Source organism: Pomacea canaliculata, linkage group LG2 (assembly GCF_003073045.1).
Source record: "Pomacea canaliculata isolate SZHN2017 linkage group LG2, ASM307304v1, whole genome shotgun sequence".
Taxonomy (NCBI): domain Eukaryota; kingdom Metazoa; phylum Mollusca; class Gastropoda; order Architaenioglossa; family Ampullariidae; genus Pomacea; species Pomacea canaliculata.
The window spans coordinates 5,293,825-5,311,025 of record NC_037591.1 but is presented as its reverse complement, the minus strand read 5'-3'; the positions used below and the strand labels follow the sequence as shown (position 1 = coordinate 5,311,025).

The following is a 17,201-nucleotide window of genomic DNA, read 5'->3' as shown; positions in this document are numbered from 1 at the left end:
GACTATTGTACCTTGTAGAGTTTACCTCCAGTCCCAGCAATGAAAGGGTGGCGGGAGGGAGTAGGGGAAGGTGGTGACCAGTTTATTGCCCGAGATTGCATGCACATCACCCTGAAGCTGAGGCCGAAGCATGTATAGACACACCTGAAACCATTATTTTATTTTTCACAAAAAGATTTTTTAATCCGATTATGACCCGTTGTTCGCATGAAAAATATTGCCACAATATTGATTATAAACAAATTTCTAAAACACATTTTGTATTTGTTTTGTTGTTGTTTTTCTTGGTTTTTTTGGGGGAGGGTCAAAGCACAGACGACTAAAGTGTATTACCATCTAGTATTCAGGGCGTAAAATAACAAGTAGACGCGGGTTGTTGAAAAGAAGAATGATCGAAAAAGGAACTCCAATTGTTATGTTCATTTTAACGCAGGCCATTAGCGAGCTCCACCATATTTTTCCTATGCTTCGCACCTTGTGTAGCTTAACTCCCTTGCCTCTACCTCCCTCTTCCCTACGACCCCCTACTAAACCCCCCGCCCCCTTTGCGCATGCTAAACGGCATGTGGAACTGCAGCTGCAAGAACAGAACTTAAAATGAGGCCAGGCTTAGGAGAGGGCAAAGGGGTCACGCCGAAGACGGGGGCGGCAGGAGCTAGGGAAGGAAGGTGGGGTGGAGAAGCAGAAGAAAGTTCTTTTTTCTCTAATTTTAAAAAAAAGGACAAAGAAAATCTTTGTGGCAATGGTACTGAAAGAAGGGATGGGGCGGCTTAAAAAGCCGTTAGCATTTTCAATCGAAGGCGAGTGACTGACGGAGCAGGTGGGCCTATGGATCGAGAGGGCAGTGCGAGTTGTACGGAAGAGAGGCTGTGGCGACAGACAGAATCAGACCCCCAATTCGCAGTCAGTCCCCCGTGTGTGTGTGTGCACGCGCGCTTGCTTGACTGCCTGCACCATACCCAGCGAAACTGGCTGCAGCTGCTCTCGGAGAGTGCCAGAGGAAAAAAAAGGAAGGGGAAGTAAAACAAAAGACAGACGATGAAGCTCCGTGTTGATTTTCAGTACGAGGGACAGCGGCCCACAGTCGAACCCCCTGACAACAAAGTCAGCACCATGTACAAAGAGGAACAGGAAGACCTCTCTGCAGGAGGGGGGATGGGGAGGTGGGAGGTGGCTAGAAGGTGGGGCAAGGCATGATGGGAGACGATGGGTGGAGGTGTCACGTTTTGCACGTCCTCAGCCACTAACCTTAACAGCTGCCCACAAGACTATGTACTCTGGTAATTTTTAAAGTAATCTTAGCAACATAGACAATTTAATATGGTAATCCTTGGGCTGATTGGTGACTTCACTACTACTTATATTGTGTTAATCTTTGTGTGAATTACCTTTTAATAACTTGTTCATTCATGCGAAACAAATCGAGGTAGTGGTATGAAAACCACAAAAACTGCAAAAGGTCCTGAGATTACAGCTAACAGGCATTGATAAGGAGTAACAAACAGTAATGACAAATCATCTCGCTAAACGATATTCAAAGACTGTGTAAGTGTACATGTATTTACCAATCCTCCACTAAAGCGTTGAAAATAATCTTCAGTGGATGAATATTTTCACATGTTTTAAAGCTCAATGGTTAATATTTATGGCTTCGGGGCGCGATGGATTTATGAGTGCGCCATCTTTACAAATGGAAATATGATCTGCACACTGGAAAAACCTATTTGTACAAAAATCAAAGATATACGAATTAAATAAATAAAAACAGATAACACCTTTTCTACTACACTAGAACACACGTTAAAAAAAGAACTCAGTAAGATCTGAGTGTTGATAAACAATTTCTGTCCGCCTAATCATTCGGTGAAATACAGTTAATGTAATGTGTTCTTGGATGATTATTATTACTCACAATTTCTCAGACGTATGTTCGAATATAAGCACGCAGACAACCTTGTGGAACCAAGGATATCAGCACCAAGAAAGGTTCAAACCTTGCCGATATCCCTGCCTGGGCAAAGTTTTAGTTCTGGATAGAATGTGTCAGATTTTGTTAATTCGACAGAGCAGATTCCAGCTCCTCCAGGCTTTGCTTCCTAATTTGCATGTAAAATATCTTCCTGAAAAAAGCTCTCGAATCTTCTTCCTGTTTTTTTCCTCCTATATCCTATATGGATACTTTCTTTTAAACGTAAGCATTAGCTGGAGTTATTTAAAAAGATCTCAACATTTTTTTAGAGACTATTCTAGAGTAAACATGGAAACAGACATTTTCCGAGAAAACGAAAACATGCAACTCGTAACAGACTTTTAGTCAACAATACAAAACTTGAACTTAGGCCGCTTATTTCTCAGTGGCTAGATACATTATCGAGCAAACTAGTTTTGTCTTGGTTATCATTTCCAAAAAAGTACTGGAGTTCAAATTTAAAACCTGCAAGAAAGCGGAGGAAACCTATGCTATGGAAGCGAATGACTGTTTATGAACGCTCACCCCACGTCCAAAGACAGACGAACTTTTTTCTCCCCAGAAACACGAGAGTCGTGAGTCTCTTTACGTTTTACTTACAAAACATTATAAGTAATTCACAAATACTAAAACTGTATATTATCATTTTGCAGTAAGTGAGACAAAGAGAAAACGAACAAAGCATGTGTATAGATGTATAAAATTTTGTCCGAGATTTACAGCGAGAGGAGAGAGTTAGAGAAAGATAAAGAGTAAAAGTCTGATGTCTAGTAAGTGATTTTTCAGATGAAGAGACGATAGACAATTATTAACCCGTGAGGTGTTTTCAAACAAGCAAAAGCTGCTTTCAGAAATCTTTTGATATTTTTTAATATTCCGTCCGTCCGTCCGTCCGTACAGTTGTCTGTCCGTCCGTCCATCATTGCCTTGAGGTTTGTGTGGTGCGTGGGAATGCGTGTGGGAGGAAAGAATGGAATGGACAATTCATTCGTGTTTCTTCTTCCGGGCGGAGACAGTCCCCGGGATGAAAGGACGATTGAAAGCTAAAAATTGTTTTCCTCCTTTTTGTGTCGTTTTTATTCCCACGATTTTTGCGAGCGACAAGGCCACACAGGGTAGCGACAGTGTCCGCATCACTCGCAAAGTGTGGCAAATGAAATGAATAACACCACTCTCCTCGTGACGACTACAAGACTAACACCCCTCCCCTAGTAACGAATATATGTAGCCGGAAAGTTTCTTTGCTTGTATTTTCTTTTCAGTGGCGTTCGCGCCACAAAAACAGAGAGCGAGCGAGAGTGAGAGCGAAAGAGAAAGAGAGAGAAGCAGGTAATAAGATACGGAAGAACTTTCTAGGCAACAGTTAACAACCTTGGTCGTGCGACGATCTTTGTCTCATGGTTTTTTTGAGGGGATTTTTTTGTTTGTATTCTTGTTTTCTTTTTTTAAGAAACGCACAATATCGCAACCTAGTTTTAGTAAAGGGTTTGGGAGAAAGGGTAGAATAATAAAAAAGACTATCGTTGCAGTATTTAAAAACATTTAAAAACTGTCGAAATTCCCGGGAAACTAGCACCAAACCGACAAGGGACTGTTACTGAAAATTGCTAAATGCTCTCCTCGTCATACACTCCATCATGTTCACAGGGTATGGATGATGTGCGTGGAGATCCACGAGTTCTCCTGTGCATGTGTGTGTAAGTGTGTGCAAGTATGTGCAAGCGAGCGAGCGCGCAGATTTCTTAAGAAGGAACTGGTTAAAATGTTCAGACTCAAACAAAATTGATGAGTGAAGTTATCTAGCTGTTGGTATAGCTTTTCCCTATGCCTGGTCATATCTGTGGACATGAATACTGCAAGCACAAATTTGGGGAAACCCCAAAGGACTAAATCAGTACTGCAGTACTTGGCCATCGTATTTTCCCCTTTCTCCATCACAACATAGAAATTACAATAAGAAAGAGCAGATAAGCATACATAACATTTATCTACCGTCTCTTCATCTGAAAAAACACTTACTTGACAGGAGACTTTTAATCTTTATCTTTCTCTCCCTCCTCTCGCTGTAAATTTCGGACCAAATCTTATACATCTTTGTTCGTTTTCTCTTTGTCTCTCACATACTGCAAACTCCTTTTAGTTATATTATGTTCGCTTACATTGATTTCAAATTGAATAAGCATTTATTGGAATTATTTAAAAACACTACGGCTTCCCTTTGAAATAAAGTTCATCAGATGTTTAGGTGAACACTCTAGCCTACAATAATATTAGACATTATTTTTAGTTTATTTTTTCATAGACACCACAGACAAACTCTTTACTTGACGATACAGTCACGTGCGCTGCAGCACACCGTCATCCGCATCTCGCGGAACAGTCACGACTATCTCGGCGACACTCGTTATAAAGGCCATCGTAGTGGGGGGTTGGGGCTAGGGGGAGGGGTGTCAAAGGGAAACAAAAGAGAGAACGAAGGCAGCGCTAACACAGAAGTGAGGTTTATACGCTCCAGGAGAGGCGAACGGAGAGCCGGGGGAGAGACGGAGGGAGGGGAAAGGGGAAGGAAAGAAAGGTTGTGATATCTGCAGCTGATGGTAGGAGGTGTGACGTCACCATCTGGTGTCCGCCTGTCTCTGAACCTCTCGCCTGGTGCCTGGTGTGAAGAAACTGTGCAAGTGCTGCGATATTTCGTGTCACGACAGTGTCAGGCTCAGTGTCAGGTAGAAGAAGCCGGTTGCTAAAGCGCAGGAAGTGCTTAATGGGGGAAGTAGTATTCTGCTGGAATTCTCGCGCCTAGCAAGTGGACCGTGCCTGAGGCTAACTCGCCGCTGGTTACCTCACTCCATCAACCCAAGAAAGCAAACATTGCTGCTTGTCCCTTGCTCGTTTGTGGCGACAGAGGTAAACTAGTGATCCAGGCCATATAACATCTCTAGACAAACAAAATCAAATCAGCATGCAGAATATAATTTTTCTTTTTTTTGTCTTTGCAGTCAGAGTTGCAGTCTGACTACGGAGAAAAGCCACACAGTTAGACAGACGGCTGTGTCGGTCGCACACTACAAACACGTAGTGAAGACAGAACCTAAGCGCTCTATTTTTCAAATAAGTATTAGGAACATCCCTACAGACTCTTTGTATCCTATTCCTTACTATGTTCATCGGTCAAGACTAGGAGAAAGCTTTGCTCCAGCGCTCTAGGAGGATGAGCTGTGGGAATGAACATAATGCAGACATCAAATCTGTGCCAACAAGAAAAGAAAACACCTTTATAGGATTGTTAAATACAGACATAAATTACATATCGCTAGGAAAAACAATCGCAGAGAACTACTGGATTGTAAATGGAAGATATTCGTTAACTTTGATGAGGCGCTGACTCGTTAACTAAATCACTTAATCACTAACTCGCTCACTCATAAAACTCTCTTTATTTTATTTTTAAAGAATGCGAGATTTTTTAACAGTACTCAGGAACGTGGCATCATGGAGAAATTGAATATCGTGCAATTCAGGCACCTTTTCGATTAATGTTTCTGGCTTATGCCAAGGAGAGAAAAACATTCTTCATCTATTTCAAATGTCACGTTGAAACTAAACTACGATGCTCATCTCTGGAATTACGAACAGCCCGGAAAAGACGTGTGTCATTCATTTAATGTCCAAAACAGAGCCGAATCATTACAAGGACCTGGCTTTTATCTTTTCTCTTTTGTCCAACTCTTTATCTAGCCACTGTTCTGTATGCTCTCTTTTTATTCTATTTGGATAAGATAACAATGTGTGCATGCACGACCAGTGGGCAGTTACATCTGCATTGTGAAAACTGACGTTTTGAATTCAAGTACAGGTACGATGGCACCAAGCGAAGTACAAACTGATCACAGACGGGCACTTTGCGTTGCTTGCCTCGTTACATGCAAGTGTGCACCCATGTGCACTAACTAGCGCAAACACACACGCAGGCGCGCGTGTACAGGCTCTCTGGCGCATACGTGCACACGGTGAGGTCGGGTAGGGTGGGGTGACGAGCTTCATGAAGAAAGCGAGGCTGACTGACCCGGGGGGAAGTTGAAAATCCTCGTTTACCCTTCACACTACACTGCTCTCAAGATGTGTAAGCGCGGCTCTGCATACTACATGAGATTCGATTTCACGGCGTTTTGTGTCCCGGAGGCAAGTTTCTAAGCCAGCAGGAGTTACTTCCCTTATATTTGGCATCCCGTGCGCCTGATGATCGTCACCGCTGTTAGTCAGCGCGCGCACACACATACACACACAAACGCACGCACGAACTGGGCGCTTCTTCATTCTCATTTTATCCTTTACTTTTCTTCAAATCATAATGTATATCCCTCTCTGTTATATGTCTACACTTTAATATCACGAATGTAAATAAAACATAAAAGACAGCCATTATATATTGACATATGATCTTTCCATGGTCATCCCTTTCAAATTTTATCTTGGGCCATATACTTTCATTCTTTTAACACTCAGTTTCAATTTCGGCAGCTGTTTCTGTTCTTTATTGTCTGAGCTCTTAGGCAATAACCAAAGCATTTCTTTTAACAGCGATAGCTGGTAGCCATATAAATCTTCTTTCCTGACTTAGACAAGAAGACTATCAAGAGGACGGGGACACTGACATACCGCCACACACACACCGTAGCACCCTTCTGTTTGATGCCCCAAACCAAACAGCTCAATATTGTTTTATTTTAGATATAAGCCAGCATCCGTCTGTTGACTTTTCACTCCATCCTCGTAACCACCATAGACCTCTTTCATTCCCATCTCTTTCTTCTCTTTCCGAGACTACATAATCGCTTATAGGACAGGTATTAATATATTATAGCTGATGATGTCCTCTGCTCACACTGCCGTCTAAACATCACTAAATATAAAAGTGTCAGTTGAGCAGGATGAGTTCGCTGTAGCCGCTCTGGATGTGGGGAACACCTGCTTCCAACCGCCCCATAAATCGGGGCTTCTTCAACTTCTTGCGGCAACCTACCTTCACGAAAACAGTGATGTCTTCTGTAGCGATAATGATAGGAGTGATGAAAGATTCCTATATCTCCCGAACATCATTGCAGGCTGACCTAAGCCTCGAAAACTAACTTTACAACAGCCATCTCAAGGGACACATAGTGTCGAATGGGTGACTACGGCCAATTTTTATAGAAAAATCCTGTTAAAAGAATTATCAAACATAGTGATGAAAGTATATGTTTGGTTGGAAGGTGAATTACAGATAGCCTGTTGATTATAAAAACATACATAGGTCCCTATAAATCTGTAAAGATTTTCCTGTAAATATGTATGCATTAGACTATTTTCATGCTGCATCAACAAAAACAAACGACAGAATGAAAAAGTAAAACGTAACAGCTTCCCAGGGTTTCTTGAAATTATTTTTAAGACATAGATAAGGAGGGAGATTGGAGTCTGGAAAACGAAGATACGATGTCCGACTTGTTTGTTTGTTTGTTTGTTTTTGTTTTTGTGGTTTTTTTTGTTTTTAGAATTCATCTCCATGAGATAATCTACCTACCTATCTACTAATTTTATTTGTCATTCAATTCCGTCGGCGCCATTAATAAATTAAAAATACGCGCCTTATGCATACATTTGTATATATAATATAGTTTTGGTATGTTATTGTAATATTCATATTATTACGTACCAATGAACTCCAGAAACTATGTTTCTTTTCGTCTACAAATCCCACAGATTGTGTCAACATAAAAGACCTGACAAGTACTTCTGTATTTCTTGGTGAGTAGTTCGGTGTTTTGCATCTTCAAAGGCACACGCAACATCAGAGTTAGTAAAGACTGTAGAATGACCGGACTTTAAATGAATTAAATACTTTTTATGGTCATTGCGTGACTAATTCTCGGAAAATTTGAAAAAGTACGTCCTATCGACTTTCCCAAAGAATCCTAGGATGCTCCACCTAGAGCCGGTGGACAAAGATTGGGGAGGGGACATAATGAGGTGGTAGGACACTTACCACCCTCGCGTACTCGTTCATACTCAGGGCTGTTTGAAAGTTTAAACAGCTGCAGACGCATCAATGAATTATCTAAGCAGGGCACTTTACTTTCCGGTCTAAAGGCAAAACTTTCAAGGAAGACACAAATGATTCACCAATCTTATTTTTTCCCCTTATATCTTCAGTCCTGTTTTTAAACCAAAGAAAGAAATTATGGACGCAAAGCAATGTTTGTGAATATGTCCAGGCACAATTTTTTTTACTGATGAGGTTGTTTGTTCATTCGTTTGCTCAAACACCTATCAGCATATCAGGTTGAGATGAAGATACACGGACAAGAAGATGCCAAAACAGTCTGTAGGTAAAAATAACTTCGTCATCCAATATGGCGTGTGATAAAAACACAAGCACCTAGCAACAACGGACTAGTTACACAGCACAAAACCTCCAGCAGTATCACCTGAGGTGCGGAAGCAAATGCCGGTAGAAGAGAAAGTTAATGGCGTGAAACTGAAACCTTTCATTAACATCCCCTTCAGGTGAAAAACCACTGGTCATATTCACTGCTGCCCTGATTTCCGTTACGCTTTTTCGTGTTTTTATTTAAGAAAATCAAATTGATTTCTAGTCAATATGTATTCTCAATGTATGCATCTGTGTAAATGAAAAAAAAGAGAAGATCGGAGTCCACAAAGCTATTAATTACAGTTCGCTACTGTTTATTTTCATGCTCACAGTGAATTCTAAAAAAAAAAAAAAAAAAATCAGAGCATGTTCCGATTTTTTTAAGCTGTTGATTAAAGCTACTCAAAATTCTCAAAGTTATAAATTATTATCAAGAGGAAGTAACAGACAATATATTGTCACAGCTCCCACTTCCTTCCGAATACAACCTTAAAAATTATTCTGCGACCTTCAGTGCTTTCCAACTGACTCTTATCATCCAATCCCCAACATAAAATGCTAAATGTGAGTTTTTGACCGCAGGGTTTGGATGACACTGCACAACACTGTGACCAAAGTTAGCTGTAGCATGCAGCGTTTTAAAGAACATGACAGATAATATTCTCAGACATCATCAGCACATTATTAACAGTTATTGCGAGGACTAAAACAGGCGAGTGAAATCAAAGAGCATCGGTGTGCACTCTACAAACTGCTGCCTCAGGGAGATCGATGCCATGGTGATGAGTCTTACTCTCGTGATGGCCGAGTGCTGGCTGCATGTAGACATGACGAGTGGAGGGCCCACGCCAAGGATAGCCCCACATGTGCATAAACTCCGTCGCTATAAAACTGCCAGCTAAAAGATTTATTCCTTATATCGGCTTGCTGTTGGATACGGGATGGGAAAGGTGACAGCTCATGTGTCAGAATGTATGTAGTGCATGATCAACCTGTGTTCATCACGAGTTACACTCTGGCTGTAGGAGAAGGAGACTGTAAATAAACCATGTCCACGTCATAGCTGTTTCCGTATATTGATGCATTCTGCAAACTGGTACATGGCTGCCCACAGAACAACCACACATTTCTGCCTATACAACCCGCTCATTATTTCCCTCAGACCTGCACATTACTACTCACACAACTTGTCTGTAATGTATAGTTCCGGAGTAAACAAATAAACAAACAAACATACAAACAAACAACGACATGGTAATTCCCTAACCTTTCAGTTGATGTTAACACTACTTTCTCCGGTCCAACATTTTGTGAAATGGTGGGAAGGAGGGGAAGAGAATGGACAGCCTAGTTGTTAGAGCATCGGCGTACGAACTCGAAGGAACGCACACTAACCGATTCGACACCCGTTCGGCGCATCGTACTTCCCCAACTTTGACCAAGCTTTAGACTTGCTACCTGACTCCGTAGAGAGAATGCTGATAACCCGATAAAATAGTTTATTCCACTGTGTGATGTATTTCCCTCACCAGCATATAGAGCCCTGGTAGTGCATCATAGACGACAGCTTTGGTGAACACGACTCACGTTTGCTTATTTGCTGTGCATTCGACTGTTCAGTCACCTCAGTAACACTAAGAGTGTAGCAGTGCCAATCTTCTAATCAATTTTTCTAATTGCATGAAGTCCTAGAGCACTAAGAGGTCTATTCCCGTGTTGTTCCCTCTTTTAAGATGTTGTTGATTTATAATTTGCAATTCATTTGTGAGCGCCATGGGTATTTTATGTATCCTGCCAATTGCATTCTTTACAGCTAACCTCGGTGACCTTTCCCTTACAAGATTTATTTTCCCTCGTGCAAGCAATGGTTGAAAGCCGTAATCGTTTGTAACTTTCTCTGTCCGCCACCAGCCAAAGATCCGCTCTTGTTTAGATTAATATTGATTCTCGCAGAAGTAATTCGTTTTCGACCATGAAATTTTAATTAATTAGCAAAACCGCGCGCACGTTAATGGACCCCAGATTCGTATATTAACTTGGATCGATAATAAATAAACATATTAATGTCTATCCAAATGACGGTCTGTGAACAAAGACGCTGACTATAACAAAATTATTATTTGTTATTAGGCCTATTAGGTAAATACAGTTACTGGGGTACAGAAACATGGAAAACATGAAAGTCACGAGGCAAGGCCTTGTTAGAAAAGAAATGTGTCCACATCGGCTATGTTTCCGCAGACAAGATTCATTTTGGGATTTTGTGGTTTTGTTAAGCAACATGGGCATTCCTGTGTCTGGTTAATCATCGTGTCGGTTGTAAACAACGAGACACACGACTCGGCACCGGCTGGTGCGAAATGTTCGCCACACCTGCTACCAGAAGGCGCAACGATCGCAAGGATGTCCGCGCACAGACATGCAGGCCTGCTATTTCATGCGAGCACGTGCTCACACATGCATACATCAGCACCGCCACAACCACCACCACCACCACCCTAATAACAGCAGCATTAACTGTCATCACCATTTCCTTCCCTATGCCCCTCTTATAAAAATAAGAATCACAATTATAACTATCACCCGAGCCTATAGAAGGGCTTTTGATTTCACTGATCCAATGTGGAAAAAAAGTGATATCACAAAACTTGGAGTGGTGATTAGAAACTTAGAACAGTAGCGTGCATACACAACACACAATAAGCAAGCAGATGTCAAGCGAGTTTTAAACGTAGAGCCCCGCCCCGTGAAGGATGCAAATTACAGAGGAAAAACATCAGCCACTCTCCCATGACATCTGTAGACAATGACAATAATTTTATTTACGAGGGTAAAGATAAGAAAATCAATGAGAATTTTTTTTAATTGGGCGCTCGCTTCAAAGAGTTAAAGGTATGTCCATCTATAAGACTACTACAACAGCAAAAGGGATACATTAAAAAGAAAAGGTAGTGCTTTCGGGTTTTTACAGGAAGTGCATGAAAATCAAGCCAGGAGATAGACTACGTTTATAGCCTTCATTAGTTAAGCAAACTTAGTGCGGGTCCTCGAACTAGGTTAAGGATTAAGCAAAACAGATGAAGGGAGCCAACCTGTCTTTGTAACAGATGTTCTTTCTGTAATACAAACATCTGGAAAGTACAAACTGCCGAGCACAGAAAAACACCGCAAATCGCATTTCAGTGGATACCCTCACACTGTGGAATAGTTAGCAATGAGGAAGCAGCTAAGCAAGCTAGCCAAACCAGGGGCAGACGCACCGCAAGAAGACAGAGGGGTCAGTATGACATATATAAAGACCATGATCGAATCCATCTGCAGACCAGCACCACCTTTATTTCGCTTTATTTAGACTTCAAGCTGGGACAATGTACTCAAATAAACAGAAAACTCCGTCTTGCACTACCATGTGCGCCTTTAGGGTTGCAAAAGCTTGCAGGCTCTGCGCAGGGAGGAATGGCCTGAACTATCTCATTTCAGTGCAAGCTGTATGGGCCCATGGCAATTCTACATGATACCACCGAGTTCCTAAGAAGATCAGGACTCTAAGTGTAGAGACAAATGGGCACACGAAAAAAGTGGGTTTTAGAGAGGGTGGGTGACATACATTCTACAAGTTACCCAGTGAGTTTGCTTTCTTTAATTGACCGGAGACCAAAGGATGGCAGCTCGTCGTCGACGGCTTATGTCCCAGAAACAAGAAAAAGACGAATACGATAACGAAATACTTTGGTCCTATTAAGCGTTTAACGTTCTTAGTAATGTTGTGCTCCAAAGTTTTGAATAAGGAGAGAGAGTGCCACTGACTGAATGAATCTTTGACTGTACAAAGAGCGGCAAATGGCTTCTAGACTGTGAGAGACTAGGGACAGACAATGATGTCGTATGTTTCTTATTCATATCATTAAATTATTTAACGCAGTGCCTGTAATATAATGCATGGAGGCTTTATAAAAAAAAGACTATCCTCCTCAATACACGGTGGCGGAACTTAAAGACAGATTATACAGCACACTTATTAATCAAAAGAATATCAAGACAGAGTCGCAGAGCCATGCGTGCATTTATTTTGAGCAAAACAGATGCAACAAAACAAAAATTAAAAGAAAACGAGCAAGAGCAATCAGCAAATAAAAAAAAGTACAGAGCTACAACTCGTTAGCATGCACTAAATAAACGCAAGCATGTCAACATGAAGACCGCTGTCCCCTAGCAAACCGTTGCCATAACCCTCCCCCTCTCCTTCCCCTCCCGACCTCTCAGACCCCAAGGCTGCAGATCAAAAGTGTCTCCCTCCTCATCGGAGGATGAAGGAAAAAACGCGATAATCAGCGGTGCAAAGAACATGTAATAGCCAATGGTTATCAAGGTACAACTCCAAGCGCTCTCTAAAATCTAGGGAGTGCAATCAGACTGTCGTGTAGCAAAAGCGACACGACCTTAAGTAACCTATCGAGAATCCTTTTTCTTGTTTGTTTTTTCGATAGTTGGTTTTTTTTTTACCGTGTCACAGAAACACACTTGATAATATACACACTGGCCGATACCAGACTCCTCAGCAACAACTCGTCTACCCCCTCCTCCCCCTTGCATCAACGAGTACCGCCACACCAACATCACTACCACCGGAAAGTATGGGTGTGCTTATTGTACTGAGTCGCCGTCCAAACAGTGCAACGTTGTTCGCGAGAGAAGAGAACACGATCACAGACTTATTTACATGGCGGGTGTGGAGGAGAGGTGAAGATGCTGTAAGAAGGGGAAGAGTGGAGGTGGGGTGTAAAAAAGGGGATTCCGGGCTCTGTGGATGCTGCGCTCCGTGCCCTGACACAAGAGGCTGCTGAGACTGGCCCCTGACGCCCGTGTCACCTCTTTCCGCCTGCATGCCACGTGTCACGTGGTTGGCGCCAATTACGCCACGCTGCCGCACGACTGGGTGGACCGGGAGAAGCCGGAACAGAGATCAAGGCAGGTCGCTTCCGACACCATTTCACCCCCCAGAACACCAAAGGACGCTCTTTCACAAGAGACCATCATCGGCATTATCATCGCAGTTACAGGGCGATATCTACATACATAAATAATGCGATGAAAATGTGAGAGCATTACTAGTGATGAGAAAGTAATCTAACACTAGTGATGTAAACGTGTTCTCGCCGATCACGGAGGCTGTGCAAATACTTTACGGTTGATAGGATGCTCGACTTTCGCATTTCTTTTATTTTTTTATGCGGGAGCTAAAAGGTTTCTAATAGACCGGAAAATGTGATGCTATTTTATCAAAATGGCAGCAAAGATTGCAATGCTTCTGGAAATAGAAAATATGAACGGTTACCAAGGCACGTTCTAGTTTCCCCCTTCCCCACCCCACCTCATGGTCTCATCCAGCTGACTTCTCACAGGCTCTATCATGCTCTAGAAGTTTCCGATCGGGACCTGGGCAAATAAGTATGAAGTCTGGAACATCCGGCCTGATGAAGATGAGACGTCTCAGCGACAGCGTGAGGAGAATAAAGAATCTGATGCGATGCCAAATGAGCCAACAGGTTCACTAGGTTCATCACACTGTCGCTTTCGACTAGTAAATACAGTGCTCACGAACAGGTGAGTGAAAGAAATAAACGAAGTAATGAACAATCGTCACACAGGCAAGTTCACAGTAAAGAGGAAAGCAACTATCACGGCTTTTACTTGTTATCATTGATAAAATCTGGTTTTGACTATTCAGTGGTTGAATGACACAATGTCCGATATTTCAATATGACCATAAATCTTTAATAGGCTTGAACTGTACAAAGAATGGAGGAGTGGCAAAAATATCAGCCTGACAGTGACCCCTAAAGCCTAATTATGTGAAAGACTGTGCACCGCGGAGAACCATGGGTTGCCCTGCGCCTTCATTCCCAGGCTAATTACAAACATTTGCTGTTGGCACTCGAGGTAACTCTGCCTGAATGAGCACTCATTCTCTTGGTCGCCTCCCTTTTTCTCGTCACGTAACTTGCCAGCCCTTTGTGACTTGCCCAGCTTCAAAAAAAATGTGACACTTCTCCCCCCCTCCCAACAAAACCCACCATTCCTCTGCGTGGACTCTGACACAGCAACAGCCCTAGGATCGAAAAATAAGCTGCTTTTCGCGATCATTAACGTGCATACTTTCAACAAGTGACATGCAGGTGCTCATCCAGCGGCTGAGCCCAGTCACCTTCAGGCACGATGGAGACCCAGATCTCGCAAGAGAGTCAGCTGTCACAGCAGGGACAGCTTGGATCACGTCACCCCTTGGCCCTTGGCCCTTGCCCCTTGCACGTCACAGTCCTGACCGAATTCTGGTGCTGTCGGAGGAAGCCTGGTCTTCCATAGGACAGGACACGGAGGTCATCTGGACGCTTTGGACGCTGACGCTGATGGACGGATGCATACCGATGTCCATACAACACATTATACAGAGAATGAGAGAGGAAATGGCGTGAGCTGGTGACAGAGTAAGAGAGAAGTGAGTAGGAGGAGAATAAGGAAAAGGAAAAACACGGGCGAAAACAGCGAATACAGAAAAGTGAAAAATGAATAGGTGCGTCCATAGAGAGAGAACTAAGGGCAATGACAATGACAATTCTTTATTAACGAAAGGAAGGAAATGCTTTTTTTCCATTTAGCCTCGCTTTTTACGGGGAAAAAATAAACTAAGTAAATGAAGTAATTAAGTACTATGAGAATAATAAGTAGTAAAAATAAGGAAAGGTATCTAAGGTGAGGGGAAGGTGAATATGTACAAAAGTGGTGGTTAAGAAAAACGTATATTTACAAGGTTTCCTGAAGTTGGGAGTTATCTCTAGAGGCCTCATCTAGTTTTCTTGAATGTTTTAAGGAGAGAGGTAGGAGAGAGAGGGTCTGAGAGAGATGGTGAGGAAAGAGAGAGAAACGAGAGAGGGTTACAAGAGAGGGGAAGTAACTGTCTCCTGCATAAGAGAGCGTAGCAACACCTGCTAAAATAGAAATGCAGACTACAAATGAAATACTTCGCGGGCTTCGGTAGAAATCCTCATTAACATCAGACGCGCCGCGGCACTATTTACTGTGCAGTGAAGTCTCTCTGTCTCTCCCCCCACGCAGTGATGAATAAATTATCACGATAAACATATAATGCGACAGTAGGCCTGTATACATCGGAAATGGAAGATCCATTGTGGGTAGGATACAGATGGCGGTGGATCATCTGGTTGGCCTTTGACCTGATCGTTTGTGTATTTTGCGACAATTCGGGCAACCAGTCGCAAGGGTCTGGAGATGAAATAACAGCTGGTACAGCATGGCGACAGCAAGGTTGTGCTGCCACAAGCACGTCAGTCACAGCCGCTGCTGCACGAGCTGGTGTGACGTAAACAGGACATGCACGCACCTTGGCCTTCGTTCATCACGACGAGCGCGGCTCCCGCTGTGAGGCGTAATGACTAGATCCATTACAGGGCGCTGGCAAGACTTGATCAGGCCCTGCCTCCCTCTATACCGCCCATCCGGGTAGAGGCATAGTGCACCACACACACACATGCATGAAGACACACACACACATTTTGTACGATTGTTTCTTTTTCGTCGTACCAGAAGACCTTTGCTCTATGATGTTCTGCACAAAAGTCGCAGAAGCCAAAACCGCACACGAAATGTTGAACCGCCCTTTTTGGATTTCGCCTCGATGTCTTCTCATGAGTAAGGTTGCATTTTCCTCCAGTGCCTTTGCCACCGTTATTTCTCCCTTATTCGAGTTCCTTTAATTTTCCGGTCCTTATCGCCTGCCTTTGGCCTTCTGGACACAATTTTTGACTCCCCCGTGATAAAGCATCCGACACCTAGCTGTAATATTCTCCATCCAACTTCCAGTTTTTCGCCTTTTTTATCCAAGTAATCTTTTCCCATGGAAAGTTCATTTCTTCCACTTCCTGGTTAGCTATGTTCAAATTATGACCAGAACTTGCTTTTGGTGAGAAGTGCCCAGCCGGAAGGGTCTCTTGTTTTATGAAGTGCAGTGGGACGCAAAGCCCTGCCTAGTGGAGGAGGAAACGAAACAGGGAAAATGCGGAAACATTCTATGCTAAGAAAATTGGGGAAGCGCTTTCTGTAAACATTTTCATTAAAAGAAGAAATAACGATAGAACAATATTTTACACTACTAACCATGTATATTATTGTTGTTACTAGGCTGAAAAGAAGATGGATAAAATAAATAAAGGTTCTTGGACTCAAACTACTACCAACGCACATAACGCACACTCCCGCGTGTAACGTCATCACAAGTCAAACGTTATAGGGAATCTCGTGTGTAGTGTATGTGTGTCCATACCACCCAACAACACCGATTATACAATGACAAAATGGTCTGTCTCCCCATTACTTACTCTCTATTTCTCTTGCTCTAAAAACCAACTTCGCACTTTTTTGTTATAATTTTTTTTTAATTTTTGTCTATGTAATGGTCGTGACTGTTTGGAAATTACTGGAAGATGCATGCCATCGACAAGGAGATTTCAATAGATGTGTTTTAACATGCGTATGTCCACGTGTGCTGTGTGACACTCTCACCTTCAACCGTCCAAAAAAAAAAAAAAATAAGACACACTTCTGTTGATTGGTGGACATAAGAAGTTTCTCGTCACTGGCCTAAGCCAGAGTTCAAACCAACCATCTTCTGCTTTTAAATTAAGGGCATTAACTTTCGCAGCTGTGGACATTCTCGAAGAAGTTATAAGAGCAAAAACTCTCAAATCTGCAACAACTTTGTAAAAACAAAAACAAAAAATTCTGATAAAAATAAATGAATGATTCTAG

The 17,201-nt window shown here is 42.4% G+C and overlaps 1 protein-coding gene across 22 annotated transcripts in view; it reads right to left on the bottom strand.

The window, feature by feature from the left end:
• LOC112556085 (zinc finger protein 678-like) overlaps nt 1-17,201 on the bottom strand; it is a 248,897-nt gene that overhangs the window by 150,506 nt on the left and 81,190 nt on the right. The gene's annotated exons all lie outside the window — the stretch shown is intronic.